Source organism: Scyliorhinus canicula, chromosome 4 (assembly GCF_902713615.1).
Source record: "Scyliorhinus canicula chromosome 4, sScyCan1.1, whole genome shotgun sequence".
NCBI lineage: Eukaryota > Metazoa > Chordata > Chondrichthyes > Carcharhiniformes > Scyliorhinidae > Scyliorhinus > Scyliorhinus canicula.
The window spans coordinates 19,563,455-19,569,332 of NC_052149.1; the positions used below are offsets into that span (position 1 = coordinate 19,563,455).

The following is a 5,878-nucleotide window of genomic DNA, read 5'->3' on the forward strand; positions in this document are numbered from 1 at the left end:
AAGCTCTCCTGGATGTTCCTTACAAACTCTGCCCCGTCTAAGCCCCTAGCACTAAGTGAGTCCCAGTCAATATTGGGGAAGTTGAAATCTCCCATCACAACAACCCTGTTGTTTTTACTCTTTTCCAAAATCTGTCTCCCTATCTGCTCCTCTATCTCCTGCTGGCTATTGGGGGGCCTGTAGTAAACCCCCAACATTGTGACTGCACCTTTCTTATTCCTGATCTGTACCCATATAGCGTTGCTGCCCTCTGAGGTGTCCTCCCATAGTACAGCTGTGATATTCTCCCTAACCAGTAGCGCAACTCCTCCAGCCCTTTTACATCCCCCTCTATCCCGCCTGGTAAGAAGTCTTACAACACCAGGTTAAAGTCCAACAGGTTTGTTTCAAACATGAGCTTTCGGAGCATTGCTCCACATCATTATCCCGCCTGAAACATCTAAATCCTGGAACGTTTATCTGCCAATCCTGTCCTTCCCTCAACCAGGTCTCTGTAATGGCAACAACATCATAGTTCCAAGTACTAATCCAAGCTCTAAGTTCATCTGCCTTACCCGTAATACTTCTTGCATTAAAACATATGCACTTCAGGCCTCCAGACCCGCTGTTTTTAGCAACATGTCCCTGTCTGCTCTTCCTCAGAGCCATACTGGCCCTATTCCCTAGTTCTCCCTCAACCTTTTCACCTTCTGACCTATTGCTCCGGTGCCCACCCCCCTGCCATACTAGTTTAAACACTCCTGTGTGACACCAGCAAACTCCGCAGCCAGGGTATTTATGCCTCTCCAGTCTAGATGCAACCCGTCCTTCTTATACAGGTCACACCTGCCCCGGAAGAGCTCCCAGTGGTCCAGATAACGGAAACCCTCCCTCCTACACCAGCTGTTTAGCCACGTGTTTAGCTGCTCTATCTTCCTTTTTCTAGCCTCATTGGCACGTGGCACAGGGAGTAATCCTGAGGTTACAACCCTAGAGGTCCTGTCTTTTAACTTTCTGCCTAGCTCCCTGAACTCCTGCTGCAGAACCTCATGCCCCTTTCTGCCTATGTCGTTAGTACCAATATGGGGCAGCAGGGTAGCATGGTGGTTAGCATAAATGCTTCACAGCTCCAGGGTCCCAGGTTCGATTCCCGGCTGGGTCACTATCTGTGTGGAGTCTGCACGTCCTCCCCCTGTGTGCGTGGGTTTCCTCCGGGTCCTCCGGTTTCCTCCCACAGTCCAAAGATGTGCGGGTTAGGTGGATTGGCCATGCTAAATTGCCCGTAGTGTCCTAATAAAAGTAATGTTAAGGGGGGGGTTGTTGGGTTACGGGTATAGGGTGGATACGTGGGTTTGAGTAGGGTGATCATGGCTCGGCACAACATTGAGGGCCGAAGGGCCTGTTCTGTGCTGTACTGTTCTATGTTCTATGTTCTATGTACAACGACCTCTGCCTGTTTGCTCTTCCCCTTCAGGATGCCCGCTACCCGTTCTGAGACATCCTGGACCCTGGCACCAGGGAGGCAACATACCATCCTGGAGTCTCTTTCACGTCCACAGAAGCGCCTATCTGTGCCCCTGACTATAGAGTCCCCTATGACTATTGCTCTTCTGCGCTTTGACCCTCCCTGCTGAACATCAGAGCCAGCCGTGGTGCCACTGCTCTGGCTGCTGCTATTTCCCCTGATAGACTATCCCCCCCGACAGTATCCAAAGGGGTATACCTGTTCAAGAGGGGGACAACCACAGGGGATTCCTGCACTGACTGCCTGCCCTTTCTTCTGGTCACCCATTTCTCTGCCTGCACCTTGGGTGTGACCACATTTATATAACTGCTATCTATGACGCTTTCCGCCAGCTGCATGCTCCTAAGTGCATCCAACTACTACTCCAACCAAACCATGCGGTCTGTGAGGGGCTCCAGTTGGGTGCACTTTCTGCAGATGAAGCCATCCGGGACCCTGGAAGCCTCCTGGACCTGCCACATCTCACAGTCAGAGCACTGCACCCCTCTAATTGAGATCAGTTCTCACAGCATTACAGAAAGGAAAACAACCAATGAACTTTACTAGGGAAGCATTTCAGTTAAACTACAAATTCACCACAGTACAAATATTCTCATATCATATTCCAAATGACCTGATATGCAAATCTAAAAGCTGTCATAGAATCCATAGAATTCCTACAATGCAGAAGGAGGCCATTCGGCCCATCGAGTCTGCACCAACCATCCAAAAGAGCACCCTTCCCCTAAGCCCACTCCCCCGCCCTATCTCCATAACCCCGCCTAACCGGACCATCTTTGGACACTAAGGGACAATTTAGCATGGCCAATCCACCCAACCGGCACGGTTTTTGACTGTGGGAGGAAGCCAGAGCACCCGGGCGAAACACAGAGGGAACCTTCAAACTCAACAGTCACCCAAGGCCGGAATTGAACCCGGCGTCATGAAGCAGCAGTGCTAACCACTGTGCCACCCTGTCTCTGTCCTTCACCTTAACCGGCTTACATCCATTCATCCATCTCCTTTCTCGTCCAAATTAACCGTTATTGGCACAAATTCCGAAGGCACACAAAAACACTGGGAAAACATAGAACATAGAACAGTACAGCACAGAACAGGCCCTTCGGCCCTCGATGTTGTGCCGAGCAAATGATTATCCTACTCAAACCCACGTATCCACCCTATACCCGTAACCCAACAACCCCCACATTAACCTTACTTTTTAGGACACTGCGGGCAATTTATCATGGCCAATCCACCTAACCCGCACATCTTTGGACTGTGGGAGGAAACCAGAGCACCCGGAGGAAACCCACGCACACACGGGGAGGACGTGCAGACTCCACACAGACAGTGACCCAGCCGGGAATCGAACCCGAGACCCTGGAGCTGTGAAGCATTTATGCTAACCACCATGCTACCGTGCTGCCCCAAATTAAAGAAACGACTCCGCCGGGACCCGAACCCGGAACCTTTGAATGTCTTGTAACACTGACTAGAAGTCCAATGTGCTATCCATTGCGCCACGGAGCCACCAAAAACCTCAGTAGGTCCGGCAGTATCTGTGAAGGGAGAAAATAGAATTCTGCTTCTCTCTCCACAGATGCTGCCGGACCTGCTGTGCTTTACCAGCATTTTCTGTTTTTATTTCAGATTTCCCGGAGCCGCAGTATTTATCTTTTATTGACTTGATGGTGCAATAACGTTTGGTGCACTCTCGATGCCATTCACATAATGACAGAATTGTTCCGGTGCAGAATGAGGCCACTTGGCCCGTCGTGTCTGAATCAGCTCAGCAAACAGGCATCATGACTTAGTGCCATTCACTCTGCCTTTACCCTGTTCTATACCTGTCTGCGTGTGGAAAATGTATTATAATGTCTATGGCAGTCTTCTTTCCTGATTCAACACCAGTCTGATGTAGTAATGCCACGTCTGACTGATAGGTGGTCACGGCAATTCCTGCAAAGGTAGTAGCTGGTTATTTACTCCTCCTGGGTCACATGCAACAGTTGACATCAGGTTTCATCGTGTGGTGGCCGCCCCAGCCTGTTCGCTTTCTTACTCTATGTACTGGGACAACTCAAGTTGGCATGGGCGTAGAGTGGGCGAGATATAGCCGGAGAAACTGTTCCCTCATCCACGCAATGCTCCTGCTGCTCGGTGTGGCCCAGTATGCATGGAATCTGCACGGGAGCAAACCACGGGGCTGTAATTAGGTCACAGAAGCCCCCTGTCAGGATGCTGTCCAGTTAATTTAATCAGCATGGAGAATCCAGACAGACCGGACAGGTCCATTTGGCTGCTTGGGTTTCAGATAGAAATGAAGGGTAAGATATTCCCCCCCCCCTGTGTAGATATATACAGCAGCTGCAGCTTTACCTCCTTGATGTTATACTTATGTTATCATAGCAACATCCTCTTGGGTGCCAATCTTATCTCACAAATGCAGGATCACATGGACGATTCTTCATCACAGCCATACTAGCAAGTCCACCTGGAAAAACAACAGAGTTACACAGCAAAATCAATTTACAATGTATCCTGGTGGCTGCTGTATCACAAATCAGATTTTGCCTCCACGTATCAATTTGACACCAGCGGCATTTACTGATGTGCTAGTTATACTCATCTTACACCATATTCCACTTGATTGAAAAAAGCACGGCACTGAGTGGCGAAATACATGCGGTGTATTGAGTTTACTGGGCTAGTAATTTATTTTCTGTCCTCATTATCTCTCATGAACTAAGCGATTTCACAGCCAACGCATCAGATCTAAGCTCTGTAGTTCTGCTGCATCCAGTTGGGATTGGTGGTGGAGAATTGAACAATTCGCTGCAGCAGGAGCTCCACAAATATCACCGTCCTCAATGATGGAGGATCCCAGCACGTCAGTGCAAAAGACAAAGATGAAGCATTCGCAACAATCTTCAGACAGATGTTCGAGAGGGTGATCCATCTCAGCTTCCTCTGCAGGTCCCCCAACATCAGTGATGTCAACTTCAGCCAATTCAATTCACGCCATGTGATAACAAGAAACAGCTGAAGGCACTGCAAAGGCTATGGGTCCTGACAATATTCCGGCAATAGTACTGAAGACTTGTGCTCCAGAACTGGCCGCACCCCTGGCCAAGCTGTGCAGAACAGCTACACTGGCATCTACCCAGCAATGTACAAAATTACATAGGCATGTCCTGTACACAAGAAACAGGACCACCTCCAACCTGGCCAATTACCACCCTTTCAGTCTACCCTCGATCATCAGTAAAGTGAAGGAAGGGGTCATCAGTCCTATCAAGCGGCATTTGCTCAGCAATAACTTGCTCACTGACTCTCAGTTTGGGTTTCACCATAGCATCGCAGATCCTAACCTCATTACAGCCTTGGTTCAAACATGCACAAAAGAGCTGAACTCCAGAGGTGGGGAAAGAGTGACTGCCCTTGACATCAAGGCAGCATTTAACCAAGTGTGATATCAAGGAGCGAGCAAAACTGGAATCAATAGCTCTCTGCTGGTTGCAATCATACCTAGCATAAGGAAAGGTGGTAATAGCTGTTGGAGATCAGTTACCTCAGTTCCAGAACATCACTGCAGGTGTTCCTCAGGTAGTCCCCTAGGTCCAACCATCTTCAGCTGCTTCATCAATGACCTGCCTTCAATCATAAGTCAGAGTTGAGGATGATCGCTGATGACTGTACAATGTTCTTCACCATTCATAACTCCTCAGATACTGAAGCAGTCCATATCCAAATCAGCAAGACCTGGACAATATCTGGGCTTGGGCTAATGTTTGCGCCAAACAAGTGCCAAGCAATGACCATCTCCAACAAAAAAGAATCTAACTATCACCCCTTGACATTCAATGGCATTATCATCACTGAATCCCCCACAATCAACATCCTGGGAGTTACTATTGATCAGAAATTGAACTGGACGAGCCATATAAACGCCATGGCTACAAGAGCAGGTCAAAGGTTAGGATTCCTGCGGCGAGTAACTCACCTCCTGATTCCCCAAAGCCTGTGGCTCAAGTCAGGAGTGTAATGGAATACTCCCCACTTGCCTGAATGAGTGCAGCTCCAACAACACTCAAGAAGCTCAATACCATCTGGGACAAAGCAGCCCAATTTATTGGCACCCATCCACAAACATTCACTCCGTCCAAAACCGATACGCAGTAGTGTGTATGATCTACAAGATGCAATACGGGAATTCAATGAGGCTCCTTGGACAGCACCTTCCAAACTCATGAACACTGCCATCTAGAAGGATGAGGAACACCATCACCTGGAGGTCCCCGTCCAAGCCACTCAACATCCTGACTTGGAAATATGTCATCAGTCCTCCACTGTCGCTGGGCAAAAAAAAAAAATCAAGGAACTCCCTCCCTG

At 48.8% G+C, this 5,878-nt stretch overlaps 1 non-coding gene across 1 annotated transcript; it reads right to left on the reverse strand.

The window, feature by feature from the left end:
* Positions 1–2,927: 2,927 nt before the first annotated feature.
* Positions 2,928–3,016, reverse strand: trnar-ucu. Its single transcript is given in 2 exon segments — positions 2,928–2,963; positions 2,980–3,016. It is a non-coding gene; the product is annotated as a tRNA-Arg (tRNA).
* Positions 3,017–5,878: the final 2,862 nt, after the last annotated feature.